This window comes from Melospiza georgiana, chromosome 2 (assembly GCF_028018845.1).
Source record: "Melospiza georgiana isolate bMelGeo1 chromosome 2, bMelGeo1.pri, whole genome shotgun sequence".
In the NCBI taxonomy this organism is placed as follows: domain Eukaryota; kingdom Metazoa; phylum Chordata; class Aves; order Passeriformes; family Passerellidae; genus Melospiza; species Melospiza georgiana.
This window is the reverse complement of record NC_080431.1, coordinates 89,014,684-89,040,025: the sequence shown is the minus strand read 5'-3', so window position 1 is coordinate 89,040,025 and position 25,342 is coordinate 89,014,684.

Genomic DNA, 25,342 nt, shown 5'->3' with positions numbered 1-25,342 from the left:
GGGCCTGTGGCTGGGAGTGGCCGGCTGGCTAATTAGAATCCACGATACGCAGGATGGTTCCCAGACCCGAGGTGGCACCAGTGCCAAGTCGGGATAGTTTGATGGTGCAAAGTGGCTCCTGCAATCTGCCATCCAGAAGCGGGGCAGCTTACTTTTGTTTTCCATGGAAACTGGCCGAGGTTCCTGTCTGGGGGTCTATGGCTGGGAGTGACCTCCTGGCTCCTGAAAAGCTACGATAGGCAGGATAGTGACCAGACCCATGGTGGCACCAGTGCCAAGCTGGGCTGGTTTGATAGTACCAAGTGGCTCCTGCAATCTGCCATCAAAAATTTGGCAGGCGAGTTTTGTTTTCCAGGGAAAAGCGCCGTTGTTTTTGTTTGTGGGCCTGTGGCTGGGAGTGGCCAGCTGGCTCCTTAGAATCCACGATACGCAGCATGGTTCCCAGACCAGAGGTGGCACCAGTGCCAAGTCGGGCTGGTTTGATGGTTCAAAGTGGCTCCTGCAATCTGCCATCCAGAAGCGGGGCAGCTTACTTTTGTTTGCCAGGGAAACAGGCAGAGCTTTGTGTCTGGGCCCTATGGCTGGGAGTGACCGGCTGGCTCCTGAAAAGCTACGATAGGCAGGATGGTTACCAGACCCATGGAGGCACCAGTGCCAAGTTGGGCTGGTTTGATAGTACCAAGTCGCTCCTGCAATCTGCCATCCAAAAGCAGGGCAACTGAGTTTTGTTTGCCAGAGAAAAGCGCTGTTGTTTGTGTTTGGGGTCCTGTGGCTGGGAGTGGCCGGCTGTCTCCTTAGAATCCACGATACGCAGGATGGTTCCCAGACCCAAGGTGGCACCAGTGCCAAGTCGGGCTGGTTTGATAGTACCAAGTGGTTCCTGCAATCTGCCATCCAGAAGCGGGGCAGCTTACTTTTGTTTACCATGGAAATGGGCCGAGCTTTGTGTCTGGGCGCCTATGGCTGGGAGTGACCGGCTGGCTCCTGAAAAGCTACGATAGGCAGGATTGTGACCAGACCCATGGTGGCACCAGTGCCAAGTTGGCTGGTTTGATAGCACCAAGTGGCTCCTGCAATCTGCCATCAAAATGTTGGCAGTCGAGTTTTGTTTTCCAGGGAAAAGCGCCGTTGTTTGTGTTTGGGGCCCTGTGGCTGGGAGTGGCCGGCTGGCCCCTGAAAATCCACGATAGGCAGAATGGTTCCCAGACCCAAGGTGGCACCAGTGCCAAGTTGGGCTGTTTTTGTATTACCAAGTGCGTCCTGCAATTTGCCTTCCAGAAGTGGGGCAGTTGAGTTTTGTTTGCCAGAGAAAAGGGCCGTGGTTTGTGTTTGAGGGCATATGGCTGAGAGTGGCCGGCTGACACCACAAAATCCACAATAGGCAGGATGGCTCCCAGAGCCAAGGTGGCACCAGTGCCAAGTCGGGCTGGTTTGATAGTACTAAATAGCTCCTGCAATCTGCCATCCAGAAGCGGGGTAGCTTAATTTTGTTTGTCAGGGAAACGGGCAGAGCTTTGTGTCTGGGGTCCTGTGGCTGGGAGTGGCCGGCTGGCTCCTTAGAATCCACGATACGCAGGATGGTTCCCAGACCAGTGGTGGCACCAGTGCCAAGTTGGGCTGGTTTGATAGTACCAAGTGGCTCCTGCAATCTGCCATCAAAAAGTTGCCAGGCGAGTTTTGTTTTCCAGGGAAAAGCACCGTTGTTTGTGTTTGGGGGCCTGTGGCTGGGAGTGGCCGGCTGGCTAATTAGAATCCACGATACGCAGGATGGTTCCCAGACCCGAGGTGGCACCAGTGCCAAGTCGGGATAGTTTGATGGTGCAAAGTGGCTCCTGCAATCTGCCATCCAGAAGCGGGGCAGCTTACTTTTGTTTTCCATGGAAACTGGCCGAGGTTCCTGTCTGGGGGTCTATGGCTGGGAGTGACCTCCTGGCTCCTGAAAAGCTATGCTAGGCAGGATGGTGACCAGACCCATGGTGGCACCAGTGCCAAGTTGGGCTGGTTTGATAGTACCAAGTGGCTCCTGCAATCTGCCATCAAAATGTTGGCAGGCGAGTTTTGTTTTCCGGGGAAAAGCGCCGTTGTTTGTGTTTGGGGGCCTGTGGCTGGGAGTGGCTGCCTGGCGCCTTAGAATCTACGTTACGCAGCATGGTTCCCAGAGCCAAGGTGGCACCAGTGCCAAGTCGGGCTGGTTTGATAGTACCAAGTGGCTCCTGCAATCTGCCATCCAGAAGCGGGGCAGCTTACTTTTGTTTGCCAGGGAAACGGGCCGAGGTATTTGTCTGGGGGCCTATGGCTGGGAGTGACCAGCTGGCTCCTGAAAAGCTACGATAGGCAGGATGGTTACCAGACCCATGGTGGCACCATTGCCAAGTTGGGCTGGTTTGATAGTACCAAGTGGCTCCTGCAATCTGCCATCAAAAATTTGGCAGGCCAGTTTTGTTTTCCAGGGAAAAGCGCCGTTGTTTGTGTTTGTGGGCCTGTGGCTGGGAGTGGCCAGCTGGCTCCTTCGAATCCACGATACGCAGGATGGTTCCCAGACCAGAGGTGGCACCAGTACCAAGTCGGGCTGGTTTGATGGTTGAAAGTGGCTACTGCAATCTGCCATCCAGAAGCGGGGCAGCTTACTTTTGTTTGCCAGGGAAACGGGCAGAGCTTTGTGTCTGGGGCCTATGGCTGGGAGTGACCGGCTGGCTCCTGAAAAGCTACGATAGGCAGGATGGTGACCAGACCCATGGTGGCACCAGTGCCAAGTTGGCTGGTTTGATAGTACCAAGTGGCTCCTGCAATCTGCCATCAAAAATTTGGCAGGCGAGTTTTGTTTTCCAGGGAAAAGCGCCGTTGTTTGTGTTTGGGGGCCTGTGGCTGGGAGTGGCCAGCTGGCTCCTTCGAATCCACGATACGCAGGATGGTTCCCAGACCAGAGGTGGCACCAGTGCCAAGTCGGGCTGGTTTGATGGTTCAAAGTGGCTCCTGCAATCTGCCATCCAGAAGCGGGGCAGCTTACTTTTGTTTGCCAGGGAAACGGGCAGAGCTTTGTGTCTGGGGCCTATGGCTGGGAGTGACCGGCTGGCTCCTGAAAAGCTACGATAGGCAGGATGGTTACCAGACCCATGGAGGCACCAGTGCCAAGTTGGGCTGGTTTGATAGTACCAAGTCGCTCCTGCAATCTGCCATCCAAAAGCAGGGCAACTGAGTTTTGTTTGCCAGAGAAAAGCGCTGTTGTTTGTGTTTGGGGTCCTGTGGCTGGGAGTGGCCGGCTGGCTCCTTAGAATCCACGATACGCAGGATGGTTCCCAGACCCAAGGTGGCACCAGTGCCAAGTCGGGCTGGTTTGATAGTACCAAGTGGTTCCTGCAATCTGCCATTCAGAAGCGGGTTAACTTACTTTTGTTTACCATGGAAATGGGCCCAGCTTTGTGTCTGGGCGCCTATGGCTGGGAGTGACCGGCTGGCTCCTGAAAAGCTACGATAGGCAGGATGGTTACCAGACCCATGGTGGCACCAGTGCCAAGTTGGCTGGTTTGATAGCACCAAGTGGCTCCTGCAATCTGCCATCAAAAATTTGGCAGGCGAGTTTTGTTTTCCAGGGAAAAGCGCCGTTGTTTGTGTTTGGGGGCCTGTGGCTGGGAGTGGCCGGCTGGCTCCTTAGAATCCACGATACGCAGGATGGTTCCCAGACCCATAGAGGCACCAGTGCCAAGTCGGGCTGATTTGATAGTACCAAGTGGTTCCTGCAATCTGCCATCCAGAAGCGGGGCAGCTTACTTTTGTTTGCCAGGGAAACGTGCCGAGCTTTGTGTCTGGGGGCCTAAGGCTGGGAGTGACCGGCTGGCTCCTGAAAAGCTACGAGAGGCAGGATGGTGACCAGGCCCATGGTGACACCAGTGCCAAGTTGGGCTGGTTTGATAGTACCAAGTGGCTCCTGCAATCTGCCATCGAGAAGTGGGGCAGCTGAGTTTTGTTTGCCAGAGAAAAGGGCCGTGGTTTTTGTTTGGGGGCTTATGGCTCAGAGTGGCCGGCTGGCCCCTGAAAATCCGCGGTAGGCAGAATGGTTCCCAGACCCAAGGTGGCACCAGTGCCAAGTTGGGCTGTTTTTGTAGTACCAAGTGCGTCCTGCAATTTGTCTCCCAGAAGAGGGGCAGTTGAGTTTTGTTTGCCAGAGAAAAGGGCCGTGGTTTTTGTTTGAGGGCATATGGCTGAGAGTGGCCGGATGACCCCACAAAATCCACAATAGGCAGGATGGTTCCCAGATCCAAGGTGGCACCATTGCCAAGTCGGGCTGGTTTGATAGTACTAAATAGCTCCTGCAATCTGCCATCCAGAAGCGAGGTAGCTTAATTTTGTTTGTCAGGGAAACGGGCAGAGCTTTTTGTCTGGGGTCCTGTGGCTGGGAGTGGCCGGCTGGCTCCTTAGAATCCACGATACGCAGGATGGTTCCAAGACCAGTGGTGGCACCAGTGCCAGGTTGGGCTGGTTTGATAGTACCAAGTGGCTCCTGCAATCTGCCATCAAAAAGTTGGCAGGCGAGTTTTGTTTTCCAGGGAAAAGCGCCGTTGTTTGTGTTTGGGGGCCTGTGGCTGGGAGTGGCCGGCTGGCTAATTAGAATCCACGATACGCAGGATGGTTCCCAGACCCGAGGTGGCACCAGTGCCAAGTCGGGATAGTTTGATGGTGCAAAGTGGCTCCTGCAATCTGCCATCCAGAAGCGGGGTAGCTTACTTTTGTTTGCCAGGGAAACGGGCCGAGGTTTTTTTCTGGAGGCCTATGGCTGGGAGTGACCGGCTGGCTCCTGAAAAGCTACATGTGGCAGGATGAATACCAGACCCATGGCAGCAGCAGTGCCAAGTTGGGCTGATTTGATAGTACCAAGTGGCTCCTGCAATCTGCCATCAAAAAGTTGGCAGGCGAGTTTTGTTTTCCAGGGAAAAGCGCCGTTGTTTGTGTTTGGGGCCCTGTGGCTGGGAGTGGCCGCCTTTCGTCTTAGAATCCACGTTACGCAGCATGGTTCCCAGATCCAAGGTGGCACCAGTGCCAAGTCGGGCTGGTTTGATAGTACCAAGTGGCTCCTGCAATCTGCCATCCAGAAGCGGGGCAGCTTACTTTTGTTTTCCTTGGAAACGGGCCGAGGTTTCTGTCTGGGGGTCTATGGCTGGGAGTGACCTCCTGGCTCCTGAAAAGCTATGCTAGGCAGGATGGTGACCAGACCCATGGTGGCACCAGTGCCAAGTTGGGCTGGTTTGATAGTACCAAGTGGCTCCTGCAATCTGCCATCAAAATGTTGGCAGGCGAGTTTTGTTTTCCGGGGAAAAGCGCCGTTGTTTGTGTTTGGGGGCCTGTGGCTCCGAGTGGCCGGGTGGCTGCTTAGAATCCACAATACGCAGGATGGTTCCCAGGCCAGAGGTGGCACCAGTGTCAAGTTGGGCTGGTTTGATGGTGCAAAGTGGCTCCTGCAATCTGCCATCCAGAAGCGGGGTAGCTTACTTTTGTTTGCAAGGCAAACGGGCCGAAATTCTTGTCTGGGGGCCAGTGCCTGAGGCTGGATGGCTGGCCGCTGAAAAGCTACGATAGGCAGGATGGTTACCAGACCCATGGTGGCACCAGTGCCAAGTCGGGCTGGTTTGATGATGTCAAGTTGCTCCTGCAATCTGCCATCCAGAAGCGGGGTAGCTTACTTTTGTGTGCCAGGGAAACGGGCCAAGGTTTGTGGCTGGGGGCCCATGGCTGGGAGTGACCGGCTGGCTCCTGAAAAGCTACGATAGGCAGGATGGTGACCAGGCCCATGGTGGCACCAGTGCCAAGTTGGGCTGGTTTGATAGTACCAAGTGGCTCCTGCAATCTGCCATCAAAAAGTTGGCAGGCCAGTTTTGTTTTACATGGAAATGCACCGTTGTTTGTGTTTGGGGGCCTGTGGCTTGGAGTGGCCAGCTGGCTACTTAGAATCCACGATACGCAGGATGGTTCCCAGACCCGAGGTGGCACCAGTGCCAAGTCGGGCTGGTTTGATACTACCAAGTGGCTCCTGCAATCTGCAATCCAGAAGTGGGGCAGCTGAATTTTGTTTGCCAGAGAAAAAGGCTGTTGTTTGTGTTTGGGGGCCTGTAGCTTGCAGTGGCGGGCTGGCTCCTGAAAATCCATGATACGCAGCATGCTTCCCAGACCCATGGTGGCACCAGTGCCAAGTAGGGCTGGTTTGATAGTACCAAGTGGCTCCTGCAATCTGCCATCCAGAAGAGGGGCAGTTGAGTTTTATTTGCCAGAGAAAAGGGCCGTGGTTTGTGTTTGGGGGCATATGGCTGAGAGAGGCCGGCTGGCTCCTTAAAATCCACGATAGGCAAGATGGTTCCCAGATCCAAGGTGGCACCAGTGCCACGTCTGGCTGGTTTGATAGTACTAAATAACTCCTGCAATTTGCCATCTAGAAGCGGGGCAGCTTACTTTTGTTTGCCAGGGAAACGGGCCGAGGTTTTTGTCTCGGAACCTATGGCTGGGAGTGGCCGGCTGGCTCCTGAAAAGCTACGATAGGCAGGATGGTTACCAGACCCATGGTGGCAGCAGTGCCAAGTTGGGCTGGTTTGATAGTACCAAGTGGCTCCTGCAATCTGCCATCAAAAAGTTGGCAGGCGAGTTTTGTTTTCCAGGGAAAAGCGCCATTGATTTTGTTTGGGGGCCTGTGGCTGGGAGTGGCCGGCTGGCTCCTTAGAATCCACGATACGCAGCATGGTTCCCAGACCCAAGGTGGCACCAGTGCCAAGTTGGGCTGGTTTGATAGTACCAAGTGGCTCCTGCAATCTGCCATCCAGAAGCGGGGCAGCTTACTTTTGTTTGCCAGGGAAACGGGCCGAGGTTTGTGTCTGGGGGCTATGGCCCGGAGTGACCGGCTGGCTCCTGAGAAGCTACGATAGGCAGGATGGTGACCAGACCCATGGAGGCACCAGTGCCAAGTTGGGCTGGTTTGATAGTACCAAGTGGCTCCTGCAATCTGCCATCAAAATTTGGCAGGCGAGTTTTGTTTTCCAGGGAAAAGCGCCGTTGTTTGTGTTTGGGGGCCTGTGGCTGGGAGTGGCCGGCTGGCTCCTTAGAATCCACGATACGCAGGACAGTTCCCAGACCAGAGGTGGCACCAGTGCCAAGTCGGGCTGGTTTGATAGTACCAAGTGGCTCCTGCAATCTGCCGTCAAAAAGTTGGCAGGCGCATTTTGTTTTCCAGGGAAAAGCGCCGTTGTTTGTGTTTGGGGCCCTGTGGTTGGGAGTGGCCGGCTGCCTCCTTAGAATCCACGATACGCAGGATGGTTTCCAGGCCCAAGGTGGCACCAGTTCCAAGTCCGGCTTGTTTGATAGTACCAAGTGGTTCCTGCAATCTGCCATCCAGAAGCGGGGCAGCTTACTTTTTTTTGCCAGGGAAACGGGCCGAGGTTTTGTGTCTGGGGGCCTATGGCTGGGAGTGACCGGCTGGCTCCTGAAAAGCTACGATAGGCAGGATGGTGACCAGACCCATGGTGGCACCAGTGCCAAGTTGGGCTGGTTTGATAGTACCAAGTGGCTCCTGCAATCTGCCATCAAAAAGTTGGCAGTCGAGTTTTGTTTTCCAGGGAAAAGCGCCATTGTTTGTCTTTGGGGGCCTGTGGCTGGGAGTGGCAAACCGGCTCCTTAGAACCCACGATAAGCAGGATGGTCCCCAGACCAGAGGTGGCACCAGTGCCAAGTCGGGCTAGTTTGATGGTGCAAAGTGGCTCCTGCAATCTTCCATCCAGAAGCCGGTTAACTTACTTTTGTTTGCCAGGGAAACGGGCCGAGGATTTTGTCTCGGGGCCTATGGCTGGGCGTGACCTGCTGGCTCCGGAAAAGCTACGATAGGCAGTATGGTGACCAGACCCATGGTGGCACCAGTGCCAAGTTGGGCTGGTTTGATAGTACCAAGTGGCTCCTGCAATCTGCCATCAAAATTTGGCAGGCGAGTTTCGTTTTCCAGGGAAAAGCGCCGTTGTTTGTATTTGGGGGTGTGTGGCTGGGAGTGGCCCCCTGGCGCCTTAGAATCTACGTTACGCAGCATGGTTCCCAGAGCCAAGGTGGCACCAGTGCCAAGTCGGGCTGGTTTGATAGTACCAAGTGGCTCCTGCAATCTGCCATCCAGAGGCGGGGTAGCTTACTTTTGTTTGCCAGGGAAACGGGCCGAGGTTTCTGTCTGGGGGCCTATGGCTGGGAGTGACCGGCTGGCTCCTGAAAAGCTACGATAGGCAGGATGGTGACCAGACCCATGGTGGCACCAGTGCCAAGTTGGGCTGGTTTGATAGTACCAAGTGGCTCCTGCAATCTGCCATCAAAAAGTTGGCAGGCGAGTTTTTTTTTCCAGGGAAAAGCGCTGTAGTTTATGTTTGTGGGCCTGTGGCTGGGAGTGGCCAGCTGGCTCCTTAGAATCCACGATACGCAGGATGGTTCCCAGACCAGAGGTGGCACCAGTGCCAAGTTGGGCTGGTTTGATGGTTCAAAGTGGCTCCTGCAATCTGCCATCCAGAAGCGGGGTAGCTTACTTTTGTTTGCCAGGGAAACGGGCCGAGGTTTGTGTCTGGCGGCCTATGGCTGAGAGTGACCGGCTGGCTCCTGAAAAGCTACGATAGGCAGGATGGTGACCATACCCATGGTGGCACCAGTGCCAAGTTGGGCTGGTTTGATAGTACCAAGTGGCTCCTGCAATCTGCCATCAAAAAGTTTGCAGGCCAGATTTGTTTTCCAGGGAAAAGCGCCGTTGTTTGTGTTTGGGGGCCTGTGGCTGGGAGTGGCCGGCTGGCTCCTTAGAATACACGATACGCAGGATGGTACCCAGACCCGAGTGGCACCAGTGCCAAGTCAGGCTGGTTTGATGGTTCAAAGTGGCTCCTGCAATCTGCCATCCAGAAGCGGGTTAGCTTACTTTTGTTTCCGGGGAAACGGGCAGAGCTTTGTGTTTGGGGCCTATGGCTGGGACTGACCGGCTGGCTCCTGAAAAGCTACGATAGGCAGGATGGTTACCAGACCCATGGAGGCACCAGTGCCAAGTTGGGCTGGTTTGATAGTACCAAGTGGCTCCTGCAATCTGCCATCAAATGTTGCCAGGCGAGTTTTGTTTTCCAGGGAAAAGCGCCGTTGTTTGTGTTTGGCGGCCTGTGGCTAGGAGTGGCCGCCTGGCGCCTTAGAATGTACGTTACGCAGCATGGTTCCCAGACCCAAGGTGGCACCAGTGCCAAGTCGGGCTGGTTTGATAGTACCAAGTGGCTCCTGCAATCTGCCATCCAGAAGCGGGGCAGCTTACTTTTGTTTGCCAGGGAAACGGGCCAAGGTTTGTGGCTTGGGGCCTATGGATGGGAGTGACCACCTGGCTCCTGAAAAGCTACGATAGGCAGGATGGTGACCAGACCCATGGTGGCACCATTGCCAAGTTGGGCTGGTTTGATAGTACCAAGTGGCTCCTGCAATCTGCCATCAAAAATTTGGCAGGCCAGTTTTGTTTTCCAGGGAAATGCGCCGTTGTTTTTGTTTGTGGGCCTGTGGCTGGGAGTGGCCAGCTGGCTCTTTAGAATCCACGATACGCAGGATGGTTTCCAGACCAGAGGTGGCACCAGTGCCAAGTCGGGCTGGTTTGATGGTTCAAAGTGGCTCCTGCAATCTGCCATCCAGAAGCGGGGTAGCTTACTTTTGTTTGCCAGGGAAACGGGCAGAGCTTTTTGTCTGGGGCCTATGGCTGGGAGTGACCGGCTGGCTCCTGAAAAGCTACGATAGGCAGGATGGTTACCAGACCCATGGAGGCACCAGTGCCAAGTTTGGCTGGTTTGATAGTACCAAGTCGCTCCTGCAATCTGCCATCCAAAAGCAGGGCAACTGAGTTTTGTTTGCCAGAGAAAAGCGCTGTTGTTTGTGTTTGGGGTCCTGTAGCTGGGAGTGGCCGGCTGGCTCCTTAGAATCCACGATACGCAGGATGGTTCCCAGACCCAAAGTGGCACCAGTTCCAAGTCGGGCTGGTTTGATAGTACCAAGTGGTTCCTGCAATCTGCCATCCAGAAGCGGGGCAGCTTACTTTTGTTTGCCAGGGAAACGGGCCGAGGTTTTGTGTCTGGGGGCCTATGGCTGGGCGTGACCGGCTGGCTCCTGAAAAGCTACGATAGGCAGGATGGTGACCAGACCCATGGTGGCACCAGTGCCAAGTTGGGCTGGTTTGATAGTACCAAGTGGCTCCTGCAATCTGCCATCAAAAAGTTGGCAGTCGAGTTTTGTTTTCCAGGGAAAAGCGCCATTGTTTGTGTTTGGAAGCCTGTGGCTGGGAGTGGCAAACCGGCTCCTTAGAACCCACGATAAGCAGGATGGTCCCCAGTCTAGAGGTGGCACCAGTGCCAAGTCGGGCTAGTTTGATTGTGCAAAGTGGCTCCTGCAATCTGCCATGCGGAAGCGGGTTAACTTACTTTTGTTTGCCAGGGAAACGGGCCGAGGATTTTGTCTGGGGGCCTATGGCTGGGAGTGACCGGCTGGCTCCTGAAAAGCTACGATAGGCAGGATTGTGACCAGACCCATGGTGGCACCAGTGCCAAGTTGGCTGGTTTGATAGCACCAAGTGGCTCCTGCAATCTGCCATCAAAAAGTTGGCAGTCGAGTTTTGTTTTCCAGGGAAAAGCGCCGTTGTTTGTGTTTGGGGCCCTGTGGCTGGGAGTGGCCGGCTGGCCCCTGAAAATCCACGATAGGCAGAATGGTTCCCAGACCCAAGGTGGCACCAGTGCCAAGTTGGGCTGTTTTTGTATTACCAAGTGCGTCCTGCAATTTGCCTTCCAGAAGTGGGGCAGTTGAGTTTTGTTTGCCAGAGAAAAGGGCCGTGGTTTGTGTTTGAGGGCATATGGCTGAGAGTGGCCGGCTGACACCACAAAATCCACAATAGGCAGGATGGTTCCCAGAGCCAAGGTGGCACCAGTGCCAAGTCGGGCTGGTTTGATAGTACTAAATAGCTCCTGCAATCTGCCATCCAGAAGCGGGGTAGCTTAATTTTGTTTGTCAGGGAAACGGGCAGAGCTTTGTGTCTGGGGTCCTGTGGCTGGGAGTGGCCGGCTGGCTCCTTAGAATCCACGATACGCAGGATGGTTCCCAGACCAGTGGTGGCACCAGTGCCAAGTTGGGCTGGTTTGATAGTACCAAGTGGCTCCTGCAATCTGCCATCAAAAAGTTGCCAGGCGAGTTTTGTTTTCCAGGGAAAAGCACCGTTGTTTGTGTTTGGGGGCCTGTGGCTGGGAGTGGCCGGCTGGCTAATTAGAATCCACGATACGCAGGATGGTTCCCAGACCCGAGGTGGCACCAGTGCCAAGTCGGGATAGTTTGATGGTGCAAAGTGGCTCCTGCAATCTGCCATCCAGAAGCGGGGCAGCTTACTTTTGTTTTCCATGGAAACTGGCCGAGGTTCCTGTCTGGGGGTCTATGGCTGGGAGTGACCTCCTGGCTCATGAAAAACTATGCTAGGCAGGATGGTGACCAGACCCATGGTGGCACCAGTGCCAAGTTGGGCTGGTTTGATAGTACCAAGTGGCTCCTGCAATCTGCCATCAAAATGTTGGCAGGCGAGTTTTGTTTTCCGGGGAAAAGCGCCGTTGTTTGTGTTTGGGGGCCTGTGGCTGGGAGTGGCTGCCTGGCGCCTTAGAATCTACGTTACACAGCATGGTTCCCAGAGCCAAGGTGGCACCAGTGCCAAGTCGGGCTGGTTTGATAGTACCAAGTGGCTCCTGCAATCTGCCATCCAGAAGCGGGGCAGCTTAATTTTGTTTGCCAGGGAAACGGGCCGAGGTATTTGTCTGGGGGCCTATGGCTGAGAGTGACCGGCTAGGTCCTGAAAAGCTACGATAGGCAGGATGGTGACCATACCCATGGTGGCACCAGTTCCAAGTTGGGCTGGTTTGATAGTACCAAGTCGCTCCTGCAATCTGCCATCAAAAAGTTTGCAGGCCAGATTTGTTTTCCAGGGAAAAGCGCCGTTGTTTGTGTTTGGGGGCCTGTGGCTGGGAGTGGCCGGCTGGCTCCTTAGAATCCACGATACGCAGGATGGTTCCCAGACCCGAGGTGGCACCAGTGCCAAGTCGGGCTGGTTTGATGGTTCAAAGTGGCTCCTGCAATCTGCCATCCAGAAGCAGGGTAGCTTACTTTTTTTTGCCGGGGACACGGGCAGAGCTTTGTGTCTGGGGCCTATGGCTGGGAGTGACCGGCTGGCTCCTGAAAAGCTACGATAGGCAGGATGGTTACCAGACCCATGGAGGCACCAGTGCCAAGTCGGGCTGGTTTGATAGTACCAAGTGGCTCCTGCAATCTGCCATCCAGAAGCGGGGCAGCTTACTTTTGTTTGCCAGGGAAACGTGCCGAGGTTTTTGTCTGGGGGCTTATGGCTGGGAGTGACCGGCTGGCTCCTGAAAAGCTACGATAGGCAGGATGGTGACCAGACCCATGGTGGCACCAGTGCCAAGTTGGGCTGGTTTGATAGTACCAAGTGGCTCCTGCAATCTGCCATCAAAAAGTTGGCAGGCGAGTTTTGTTTTCCAGGGAAAAGCGCCGTTCTTTGTGTTTGGGGGCCTGTGGCTAGGAGTGGCCGCCTGGCGCCTTAGAATCTACGTTACGCATCATGGTTCCCAGACCCAAGGTGGCACCAGTGCCAAGTCGGGCTGGTTTGATAGTACCAAGTGGCTCCTGCAATCTGCCATCCAGAAGCGGGGCAGCTTACTTTTGTTTGCCAGGGAAACGGGCCGAGGTTTGTGTCTGGGGTCCTATGGCTGGGAGTGACCAGCTGGCTCCTGAAAAGCTACGATAGGCAGGATGGTGACCAGACCCATGGTGGCACCATTGCCAAGTTGGGCTGGTTTGATAGTACCAAGTGGCTCCTGCAATCTGCCATCAAAAATTTGGCAGGCCAGTTTTGTTTTCCAGGGAAAAGCGCCGTTGTTTGTGTTTGTGGGCCTGTGGCTGGGAGTGGCCAGCTGGCTCCTTAGAATCAACGATACGCAGGATGGTTCCCAGACCAGAGGTGGCACCAGTGCCAAGTCGGGCTGGTTTGATGGTTCAAAGTGGCTCCTGCAATCTGCCATCCAGAAGCGGGGTAGCTTACTTTTGTTTGCCATGGAAACGGGCAGAGCTTTGTGTCTGGGGGCTATGGCTGGGAGTGACCGGCTGGCTCCTGAAAAGCTACGATAGGCAGGATGGTTACCAGACCCATGGAGGCACCAGTGCCAAGTCGGGCTGGTTTGATAGTACCAAGTGGCTCCTGCAATCTGCCATCCAAAAGCAGGGCAACTGAGTTTTGTTTTCCAGAGAAAAGCGCTGTTGTTTGTGTTTGGGGTCCTGTGGCTGGGAGTGGCCGGCTGGCTCCTTAGAATCCACGATACGCAGGATGGTTCCCAGACCAGTGGTGGCACCAGTGCCAAGTTGGGCTGGTTTGATAGTACCAAGTGGCTCCTGCAATCTGCCATCAAAAAGTTGCCAGGCGAGTTTTGTTTTCCAGGGAAAAGCACCGTTGTTTGTGTTTGGGGGCCTGTGGCTGGGAGTGGCCGGCTGGCTAATTAGAATCCACGATACGCAGGATGGTTCCCAGACCCGAGGTGGCACCAGTGCCAAGTCGGGATAGTTTGATGGTGCAAAGTGGCTCCTGCAATCTGCCATCCAGAAGCGGGGCAGCTTACTTTTGTTTTCCATGGAAACTGGCCGAGGTTCCTGTCTGGGGGTCTATGGCTGGGAGTGACCTCCTGGCTCATGAAAAACTATGCTAGGCAGGATGGTGACCAGACCCATGGTGGCACCAGTGCCAAGTTGGGCTGGTTTGATAGTACCAAGTGGCTCCTGCAATCTGCCATCAAAATGTTGGCAGGCGAGTTTTGTTTTCCGGGGAAAAGCGCCGTTGTTTGTGTTTGGGGGCCTGTGGCTGGGAGTGGCTGCCTGGCGCCTTAGAATCTACGTTACGCAGCATGGTTCCCAGAGCCAAGGTGGCACCAGTGCCAAGTCGGGCTGGTTTGATAGTACCAAGTGGCTCCTGCAATCTGCCATCCAGAAGCGGGGCAGCTTAATTTTGTTTGCCAGGGAAACGGGCCGAGGTATTTCTCTGGGGGCCTATGGCTGAGAGTGACCGGCTAGGTCCTGAAAAGCTACGATAGGCAGGATGGTGACCATACCCATGGTGGCACCAGTTCCAAGTTGGGCTGGTTTGATAGTACCAAGTCGCTCCTGCAATCTGCCATCAAAAAGTTTGCAGGCCAGATTTGTTTTCCAGGGAAAAGCGCCGTTGTTTGTGTTTGGGGGCCTGTGGCTGGGAGTGGCCGGCTGGCTCCTTAGAATCCACGATACGCAGGATGGTTCCCAGACCCGAGGTGGCACCAGTGCCAAGTCGGGCTGGTTTGATGGTTCAAAGTGGCTCCTGCAATCTGCCATCCAGAAGCGGGGCAGCTTACTTTTGTTTGCCAGGGAAACGTGCCGAGGTTTTTGTCTGGGGGCTTATGGCTGGGAGTGACCGGCTGGCTCCTGAAAAGCTACGATAGGCAGGATGGTGACCAGACCCATGGTGGCACCAGTGCCAAGTTGGGCTGGTTTGATAGTACCAAGTGGCTCCTGCAATCTGCCATCAAAAAGTTGGCAGGCGAGTTTTGTTTTCCAGGGAAAAGCGCCGTTCTTTGTGTTTGGGGGCCTGTGGCTAGGAGTGGCCGCCTGGCGCCTTAGAATCTACGTTACGCAGCATGGTTCCCAGACCCAAGGTGGCACCAGTGCCAAGTCGGGCTGGTTTGATAGTACCAAGTGGCTCCTGCAATCTGCCATCCAGAAGCGGGGCAGCTTACTTTTGTTTGCCAGGGAAACGGGCCGAGGTTTTTTTCTGGGGGCCTATGGCTGGGAGTGACCAGCTGGCTCCTGAAAAGCTACGATAGGCAGGAGGGTGACCAGACCCATGGTGGCACCATTGCCAAGTCGGGCTGGTTTGATAGTACCAAGTGGCTCCTGCAATCTGCCATCAAAAATTTGGCAGGCCAGTTTTGTTTTCCAGGGAAAAGCGCCGTTGTTTGTGTTTGTGGGCCTGTGGCTGGGAGTGGCCAGCTGGCTCCTTAGAATCAACGATACGCAGGATGGTTCCCAGACCAGAGGTGGCACCAGTGCCAAGTCGGGCTGGTTTGATGGTTCAAAGTGGCTCCTGCAATCTGCCATCCAGAAGCGGGGTAGCTTACTTTTGTTTGCCAGGGAAACGGGCAGAGCTTTGTGTCTGGGGGCTATGGCTGGGAGTGACCGGCTGGCTCCTGAAAAGCTACGATAGGCAGGATGGTTACCAGACCCATGGAGGCACCAGTGCCAAGTCGGGCTGGTTTGATAGTACCAAGTGGCTCCTGCAATCTGCCATCAAAAAGTTGGCAGGCGAGTTTTGTTTTCCAGGGAAAAGCGCCGTTGTTTGTGTTTGGCGGCCTGTGGCTAGGAGTGGCCGCCTGGCGCCTTAGAATCTACGTTACGCAGCATGGTTCCCAGACCCAAGGTGGCACCAGTGCCAAGTCGGGCTGGTTTGATAGTACCAAGTGGCTCCTGCAATCTGCCATCCAGAAGCGGGGCAGCTTACTTTTGTTTGCCAGGGAAACGGGCCGAGGTTTGTGTCTGGGGGCCTATGGCTGGGAGTGACCAGCTGGCTCCTGAAAAGCTACGATAGGCAGGATGGTGACCAGACCCATGGTGGCACCATTGCCAAGTTGGGCTGGTTTGATAGTACCAAGTGGCTCCTGCAATCTGCCATCAAAAATTTGGCAGGCCAGTTTTGTTTTCCAGGGAAAAGCGCCGTTGTTTGTGTTTGTGGGCCTGTGGCTGGGAGTGGCCAGCTGGCTCCTTAGAATCAACGATACGCAGGATGGTTCCCAGACCAGAGGTGGCACCAGTGCCAAGTCGGGCTGGTTTGATGGTTCAAAGTGGCTCCTGCAATCTGCCATCCAGAAGCGGGGTAGCTTACTTTTGTTTGCCAGGGAAACGGGCAGAGCTTTGTGTCTGGGGGCTATGGCTGGGAGTGACCGGCTGGCTCCTGAAAATCTACGATAGGCAGGATGGTGACTAGACCCATGGTGGCACCAGTGCCAAGTTGGCTGGTTTGATAGCACCAAGTGGCTCCTGCAATCTGCCATCAAAAATTTGGCAGACGAGTTTTGTTTTCCAGGGAAAAGCGCCGTTGTTTGTGTTTGTGGGCCTGTGGCTGGGAGTGGCCAGCTGGCTCTTTAGAATCCACGATACGCAGGATGGTTTCCAGACCAGAGGTGGCACCAGTGCCAAGTCGGGCTGGTTTGATGGTTCAAAGTGGCTCCTGCAATCTGCCATCCAGAAGCGGGGTAGCTTACTTTTGTTTGCCAGGGAAACGGGCAGAGCTTTGTGTCTGGGGCCTATGGCTGGGAGTGACCGGCTGGCTCCTGAAAAGCTACGATAGGCAGGATGGTTACCAGACCCATGGAGGCACCAGTGCCAAGTTGGGCTGGTTTGATAGTACCAAGTCGCTCCTGCAATCTGCCATCCAAAAGCAGGGCAACTGAGTTTTGTTTGCCAGAGAAAAGCGCTGTTGTTTGTGTTTGGGGTCCTGTAGCTGGGAGTGGCCGGCTGGCTCCTTAGAATCCACGATACGCAGGATGGTTCCCAGACCCAAAGTGGCACCAGTTCCAAGTCGGGCTGGTTTGATAGTACCAAGTGGTTCCTGCAATCTGCCATCCAGAAGCGGGGCAGCTTACTTTTGTTTGCCAGGGAAACGGGCCGAGGTTTTGTGTCTGGGGGCCTATGGCTGGGCGTGACCGGCTGGCTCCTGAAAAGCTACGATAGGCAGGATGGTGACCAGACCCATGGTGGCACCAGTGCCAAGTTGGGCTGGTTTGATAGTACCAAGTGGCTCCTGCAATCTGCCATCAAAAAGTTGGCAGTCGAGTTTTGTTTTCCAGGGAAAAGCGCCATTGTTTGTGTTTGGGGGCCTGTGGCTGGGAGTGGCAAACCGGCTCCTTAGAACCCACGATAAGCAGCATGGTCCCCAGTCTAGAGGTGGCACCAGTGCCAAGTCGGGCTAGTTTGATTGTGCAAAGTGGCTCCTGCAATCTGCCATGCGGAAGCGGGTTAACTTACTTTTGTTTGCCAGGGAAACGGGCCGAGGATTTTGTCTGGGGGCCTATGGCTGGGAGTGACCGGCTGGCTCCTGAAAAGCTACGATAGGCAGGATTGTGACCAGACCCATGGTGGCACCAGTGCCAAGTTGGCTGGTTTGATAGCACCAAGTGGCTCCTGCAATCTGCCATCAAAAAGTTGGCAGTCGAGTTTTGTTTTCCAGGGAAAAGCGCCGTTGTTTGTGTTTGGGGCCCTGTGGCTGGGAGTGGCCGGCTGGCCCCTGAAAATCCACGATAGGCAGAATGGTTCCCAGACCCAAGGTGGCACCAGTGCCAAGTTGGGCTGTTTTTGTATTACCAAGTGCGTCCTGCAATTTGCCTTCCAGAAGTGGGGCAGTTGAGTTTTGTTTGCCAGAGAAAAGGGCCGTGGTTTGTGTTTGAGGGCATATGGCTGAGAGTGGCCGGCTGACACCACAAAATCCACAATAGGCAGGATGGTTCCCAGAGCCAAGGTGGCACCAGTGCCAAGTCGGGCTGGTTTGATAGTACTAAATAGCTCCTGCAATCTGCCATCCAGAAGCGGGGTAGCTTAATTTTGTTTGTCAGGGAAACGGGCAGAGCTTTGTGTCTGGGGTCCTGTGGCTGGGAGTGGCCGGCTGGCTCCTTAGAATCCACGATACGCAGGATGGTTCCCAGACCAGTGGTGGCACCAGTGCCAAGTTGGGCTGGTTTGATAGTACCAAGTGGCTCCTGCAATCTGCCATCAAAAAGTTGCCAGGCGAGTTTTGTTTTCCAGGGAAAAGCACCGTTGTTTGTGTTTGGGGGCCTGTGGCTGGGAGTGGCCGGCTGGCTAATTAGAATCCACGATACGCAGGATGGTTCCCAGACCCGAGGTGGCACCAGTGCCAAGTCGGGATAGTTTGATGGTGCAAAGTGGCTCCTGCAATCTGCCATCCAGAAGCGGGGCAGCTTACTTTTGTTTTCCATGGAAACTGGCCGAGGTTCCTGTCTGGGGGTCTATGGCTGGGAGTGACCTCCTGGCTCATGAAAAACTATGCTAGGCAGGATGGTGACCAGACCCATGGTGGCACCAGTGCCAAGTTGGGCTGGTTTGATAGTACCAAGTGGCTCCTGCAATCTGCCATCAAAATGTTGGCAGGCGAGTTTTGTTTTCCGGGGAAAAGCGCCGTTGTTTTTGTTTGGGGGCCTGTGGCTGGGAGTGGCTGCCTGGCGCCTTAGAATCTACGTTACGCAGCATGGTTCCCAGAGCCAAGGTGGCACCAGTGCCAAGTCGGGCTGGTTTGATAGTACCAAGTGGCTCCTGCAATCTGCCATCCAGAAGCGGGGCAGCTTAATTTTGTTTGCCAGGGAAACGGGCCGAGGTATTTGTCTGGGGGCCTATGGCTGAGAGTGACCGGCTAGGTCCTGAAAAGCTACGATAGGCAGGATGGTGACCATACCCATGGTGGCACCAGTTCCAAGTTGGGCTGGTTTGATAGTACCAAGTCGCTCCTGCAATCTGCCATCAAAAAGTTTGCAGGCCAGATTTGTTTTCCAGGGAAAAGCGCCGTTGTTTGTGTTTGGGGGCCTGTGGCTGGGAGTGGCCGGCTGGCTCCTTAGAATCCACGATACGCAGGATGGTTCCCAGACCCGAGGTGGCACCAGTGCCAAGTCGGGCTGGTTTGATGGTTCAAAGTGGCTCCTGCAATCTGCCATCCAGAAGCAGGGTAGCTTACTTTTTTTTGCCGGGGACACGGGCAGAGCTTTGTGTCTGGGGCCTATGGCTGGGAGTGACCGGCTGGCTCCTGAAAAGCTACGATAGGCAGGATGGTTACCAGACCCATGGAGGCACCAGTGCCAAGTCGGGCTGGTTTGATAGTACCAAGTGGCTCCTGCAATCTGCCATCCAGAAGCGGGGCAGCTTACTTTTGTTTGCCAGGGAAACGTGCCGAGGTTTTTGTCTGGGGGCTTATGGCTGGGAGTGACCGGCTGGCTCCTGAAAAGCTACGATAGGCAGGATGGTGACCAGACCCATGGTGGCACCAGTGCCAAGTTGGGCTGGTTTGATAGTACCAAGTGGCTCCTGCAATCTGCCATCAAAAAGTTGGCAGGCGAGTTTTGTTTTCCAGGGAAAAGCGCCGTTCTTTGTGTATGGGGGCCTGTGGCTAGGAGTGGCCGCCTGGCGCCTTAGAATCTACGTTACGCATCATGGTTCCCAGACCCAAGGTGGCACCAGTGCCAAGTCGGGCTGGTTTGATAGTACCAAGTGGCTCCTGCAATCTGCCATCCAGAAGCGGGGCAGCTTACTTTTGTTTGCCAGGGAAACGGGCCGAGGTTTGTGTCTGGGGTCCTATGGCTGGGAGTGACCAGCTGGCTCCTGAAAAGCTACGATAGGCAGGATGGTGACCAGACCCATGGTGGCACCATTGCCAAGTTGGGCTGGTTTGATAGTACCAAGTGGCTCCTGCAATCTGCCATCAAAAATTTGGCAGGCCAGTTTTGTTTTCCAGGGAAATGCGCCGTTGTTTGTGTTTGTGGGCCTGTGGCTGGGAGTGGCCAGCTGGCTCCTTAGAATCAACGATACGCAGGATGGTTCCCAGACCAGAGGTGGCACCAGTGCCAAGTCGGGCTGGTTTGATGGTTCAAAGTGGCTCCTGCAATCTGCCATCCAGAAGCGGGGTAGCTTACTTTTGTTTGCCAGGGAAACGGGCAGAGCTTTGTGTCTGGGGGCTATGGCTGGGAGTGACCGGCTGGCTCCTGAAAAGCTACGATAGGCAGGATGGTTACCAGACCCATGGAGGCACCAGTGCCAAGTCGGGCTGGTTTGATAGTACCAAGTGGCTCCTGCAATCTGCCATCCAAAAGCAGGGCAACTGAGTTTTGTTTGCCAGAGAAAAGCGCTGTTGTTTGTGTTTGGGGTCCTGTGGCTGGGAGTGGCCGGCTGGCTCCTTAGAATCCACGATACGCAGGATGGTTCCCAGACCAGTGGTGGCACCAGTGCCAAGTTGGGCTGGTTTGATAGTACCAAGTGGCTCCTGCAATCTGCCATCAAAAAGTTGCCAGGCGAGTTTTGTTTTCCAGGGAAAAGCACCGTTGTTTGTGTTTGGGGGCCTGTGGCTGGGAGTGGCCGGCTGGCTAATTAGAATCCACGATACGCAGGATGGTTCCCAGACCCGAGGTGGCACCAGTGCCAAGTCGGGATAGTTTGATGGTGCAAAGTGGCTCCTGCAATCTGCCATCCAGAAGCGGGGCAGCTTACTTTTGTTTTCCATGGAAACTGGCCGAGGTTCCTGTCTGGGGGTCTATGGCTGGGAGTGACCTCCTGGCTCATGAAAAACTATGCTAGGCAGGATGGTGACCAGACCCATGGTGGCACCAGTGCCAAGTTGGGCTGGTTTGATAGTACCAAGTGGCTCCTGCAATCTGCCATCAAAATGTTGGCAGGCGAGTTTTGTTTTCCAGGGAAAAGCGCCGTTGTTTGTGTTTGGGCGCCTGTGGCTGGGAGTGGCCGGCTGGCTCCTTAGAATCCACGATACGCAGGATGGTTCCCAGACCCATGGAGGCACCAGTGCCAAGTCGGGCTGATTTGATAGTACCAAGTGGTTCCTGCAATCTGCCATCCAGAAGCGGGGCAGCTTACTTTTGTTTGCCAGGGAAACGGGCCGAGGTTTGTGTCTGGGGGCCTATGGCTGGGAGTGACCGGCTGGCTCCTGAAAAGCTACGAGAGGCAGGATGGTGACCAGGCCCATGGTGACACCAGTGCCAAGTTGGGCTGGTTTGATAGTACCAAGTGGCTCCTGCAATCTGCCATGGAGAAGTGGGGCAGCTGAGTTTTGTTTGTCAGAGAAAAGGGCCGTGGTTTTTGTTTGGGGGCCTATGGCTGAGAGGGGCCGGATGACCCCACAAAATCCACAATAGGCAGGATGGTTCCCAGAGCCAAGGTGGCACCAGTGCCAAGTCGGGCTGGTTTGATAGTACTAAATAGCTCCTGCAATCTGCCATCCAGAAGCGAGGTAGCTTAATTTTGTTTGTCAGGGAAACGGGCAGAGCTTTTTGTCTGGGGTCCTGTGGCTGGGAGTGGCCGGCTGGCTCCTTAGAATCCACGATACGCAGGATGGTTCCAAGACCAGTGGTGGCACCAGTGCCAGGTTGGGCTGGTTTGATAGTACCAAGTGGCTCCTGCAATCTGCCATCAAAAAGTTGGCAGGCGAGTTTTGTTTTCCAGGGAAAAGCGCCGTTGTTTGTGTTTGGGGGCCTGTGGCTGGGAGTGGCCGGCTGGCTAATTAGAATCCACGATACGCAGGATGGTTCCCAGACCCGAGGTGGCACCAGTGCCAAGTCGGGATAGTTTGATGGTGCAAAGTGGCTCCTGCAATCTGCCATCCAGAAGCGGGGTAGCTTACTTTTGTTTGCCAGGGAAACGGGCCGAGGTTTTTTTCTGGAGGCCTATGGCTGGGAGTGACCGGCTGGCTCCTGAAAAGGTACATGTGGCAGGTTGAATACCAGACCCATGGCAGCAGCAGTGCCAAGTTGGGCTGATTTGATAGTACCAAGTGGCTCCTGCACTCTGCCATCAAAATGTTGGCAGGCGAGTTTTCTTTTCCAGGGAAAAGCGCCGTTGTTTGTGTTTGGGGCCCTGTGGCTTGGAGTGGCCGCCTGTCGTCTTAGAATCCACGTTACGCAGCATGGTTCCCAGATCCAAGGTGGCACCAGTGCCAAGTCGGGCTGGTTTGATAGTACCAAGTGGCTCCTGCAATCTGCCATCCAGAAGCGGGGCAGCTTACTTTTGTTTTCCTTGGAAACGGGCCGAGGTTTCTGTCTGGGGGTCTATGGCTGGGAGTGACCTCCTGGCTCCTGAAAAGCTATGCTAGGCAGGATGGTGACCAGACCCATGGTGGCACCAGTGCCAAGTCGGGCTGGTTTGATGATGTCAAGTTGCTCCTGCAATCTGCCATCCAGAAGCGGGGTAGCTTACTTTTGTGTGCCAGGGAAACAGGCCGAGGTTTGTGACTGGGGGCGCATGGCTGGGAGTGACCGGCTGGCTCCTGAAAAGCTACGATAGGCAGGATGGTGACCAGGCCCATGGTGGCACCAGTGCCAAGTTGGGCTGGTTTGATAGTACCAAGTGGCTCCTGCAATCTGCCATCAAAAAGTTGGCAGGCCAGTTTTGTTTTCCAGGGAAATGCACCGTTGTTTGTGTTTGGGGGCCTGTGGCTTGGAGTGGCCAGCTGGCTACTTAGAATCCATGATACGCAGGATGGTTCCCAGACCCGAGGTGGCACCAGTGCCAAGTCGGGCTGGTTTGATACTACCAAGTGGCTCCTGCAATCTGCAATCCAGAAGCGGGGCAGCTGAATTTTGTTTGCCAGAGAAAAAGGCTGTTGTTTGTGTTTGGGGGCCTGTAGCTTGCAGTGGCGGGCTGGCTCCTGAAAATCCATGATACGCAGCATGCTTCCCAGACCCATGGTGGCACCAGTGCCAAGTAGGGCTGGTTTGATAGTACCAAGTGGCTCCTGCAATCTGCCATCCAGAAGAGGGGCAGTTGAGTTTTGTTTGCCAGAGAAAAGGGCCGTGGTTTGTGTTTGGGGGCATATGGCTGAGAGAGGCCGGCTGGCTCCTTAAAATCCACGATAGGCAAGATGGTTCCCAGATCCAAGGTGGCACCAGTGCCACGTCTGGCTGGTTTGATAGTACTAAATAACTCCTGCAATCTGCCATCTAGAAGCGGGGCAGCTTACTTTTGTTTGCCAGGGAAACGGGCCGAGGTTTTTGTCTCGGGGCCTATGGCTGGGAGTGGCCGGCTGGCTCCTGAAAAGCTACGATAGGCAGGATGGTTACCAGACCCATGGTGGCAGCAGTGCCAAGTTGGGCTGGTTTGATAGTACCAAGTGGCTCCTGCAATCTGCCATCAAAAAGTTGGCAGGCGAGTTTTGTTTTCCAGGGAAAAGCGCCATTGATTTTGTTTGGGGGCCTGTGGCTGGGAGTGGCCGGCTGGCTCCTTAGAATCCACGATACGCAGCATGGTTCCCAGACCCAAGGTGGCACCAGTGCCAAGTTGGGCTGGTTTGATAGTACCAAGTGGCTCCTGCAATCTGCCATCCAGAAGCGGGGCAGCTTACTTTTGTTTGCCAGGGAAACGGGCCGAGGTTTGTGTCTGGGGGCTATGGCCCGGAGTGACCGGCTGACTCCTGAGAAGCTACGATAGGCAGGATGGTGACCAGACCCATGGTGGCACCAGTGCCAAGTTGGGCTGGTTTGATAGTACCAAGTGGCTCCTGCAATCTGCCATCAAAATTTGGCAGGCGAGTTTAGTTTTCCAGGGAAAAGCGCCGTTGTTTGTGTTTGGGGGCCTGTGGCTGGGAGTGGCCGGCTGGCTACTTAGAATCCAGGATACGCAGGACAGTTCCCAGACCAGAGGTGGCACCAGTGCCAAGTCGGGCTGGTTTGATAGTACCAAGTGGCTCCTGCAATCTGCCGTCAAAAAGTTGGCAGGCGCATTTTGTTTTCCAGGGAAAAGCGCCGTTGTTTGTGTTTGGGGCCCTGTGGTTGGGAGTGGCCGGCTGCCTCCTTAGAATCCACGATACGCAGGATGGTTTCCAGGCCCAAGGTGGCACCAGTTCCAAGTCCGGCTTGTTTGATAGTTCCAAGTGGTTCCTGCAATCTGCCATCCAGAAGCGGGGCAGCTTACTTTTGTTTGCCAGGGAAACGGGCCGAGGTTTTGTGTCTGGGGGCCTATGGCTGGGAGTGACCGGCTGGCTCCTGAAAAGCTACGATAGGCAGGATGGTGACCAGACCCATGGTGGCACCAGTGCCAAGTTGGGCTGGTTTGATAGTACCAAGTGGCTCCTGCAATCTGCCATCAAAAAGTTGGCAGGCGAGTTTTGTTTTCCAGGGAAAAGCACCATTGTTTGTTTTTGGGGGCCTGTGGCTGGGAGTGGCAAACCGGCTCCTTAGAACCCACGATAAGCAGGATGGTCCCCAGACCAGAGGTGGCACCAGTGCCAAGTCGGGCTAGTTTGATGGTGCAAAGTGGCTCCTGCAATCTTCCATCCAGAAGCCGGTTAACTTACTTTTGTTTGCCAGGGAAACGGGCCGAGGATTTTGTCTCGGGGCCTATGGCTGGGAGTGACCTGCTGGCTCCGGAAAAGCTACGATAGGCAGTATGGTGACCAGACCCATGGTGGCACCAGTGCCAAGTTGGGCTGGTTTGATAGTACCAAGTGGCTCCTGCAATCTGCCATCAAAATTTGGCAGGCGAGTTTCGTTTTCCAGGGAAAAGCGCCGTTGTTTGTATTTGGGGGTGTGTGGCTGGGAGTGGACGCCTGGCGCCTTAAAATCTACGTTACGCAGGATGGTTCCCAGAGCCAAGGTGGCACCAGTGCTAAGTCGGGCTGGTTTGATAGTACCAAGTGGCTCCTGCAATCTGCCATCCAGAGGCGGGGTAGCTTACTTTTGTTTGCCAGGGAAACGGGCCGAGGTTTCTGTCTGGGGGCCTATGGCTGGGAGTGACCGGCTGGCTCCTGAAAAGCTACGATAGGCAGGATGGTGACCAGACCCATGGTGGCACCAGTGCCAAGTTGGGCTGGTTTGATAGTACCAAGTGGCTCCTGCAATCTGCCATCAAAAAGTTGGCAGGCGAGTTTTGTTTTCCAGGGAAAAGCGCTGTAGTTTATGTTTGTGGGCCTGTGGCTGGGAGTGGCCAGCTGGCTCCTTAGAATCCACGATACGCAGGATGGTTCCCAGACCAGAGGTGGCACCAGTGCCAAGTTGGGCTGGTTTGATGGTTCAAAGTGGCTCCTGCAATCTGCCATCCAGAAGCGGGGTAGCTTACTTTTGTTTGCCAGGGAAACGGGCAGAGCTTTGTGTCTGGGACCTATGGCTGGGAGTGACTGGCTGGCTCCTGAAAAGCTACGATAGGCAGGATGGTTACCAGACCCATGGAGGCACCAGTGCCAAGTTGGGCTGGTTTGATAGTACCAAGTCGCTCCTGCAATCTGCCATCCAAAAGCAGGGCAACTGAGTTTTGTTTGCCAGGGAAAAGCGCTTTTGTTTGTGTTTGGGGTCCTGTGGCTGGGAGTGGCCGGCTGTCTCCTTAGAATCCACGATACGCAGGATGGTTCCCAGACCCAAGGTGGCACCAGTGCCAAGTCGGGCTGGTTTGATAGTACCAAGTGGTTCCTGCAATCTGCCATCCAGAAGCGGGGCAGCTTACTTTTGTTTACCATGGAAATGGGCCCAGGTTTGTGTCTGGGCGCCTATGGCTGGGA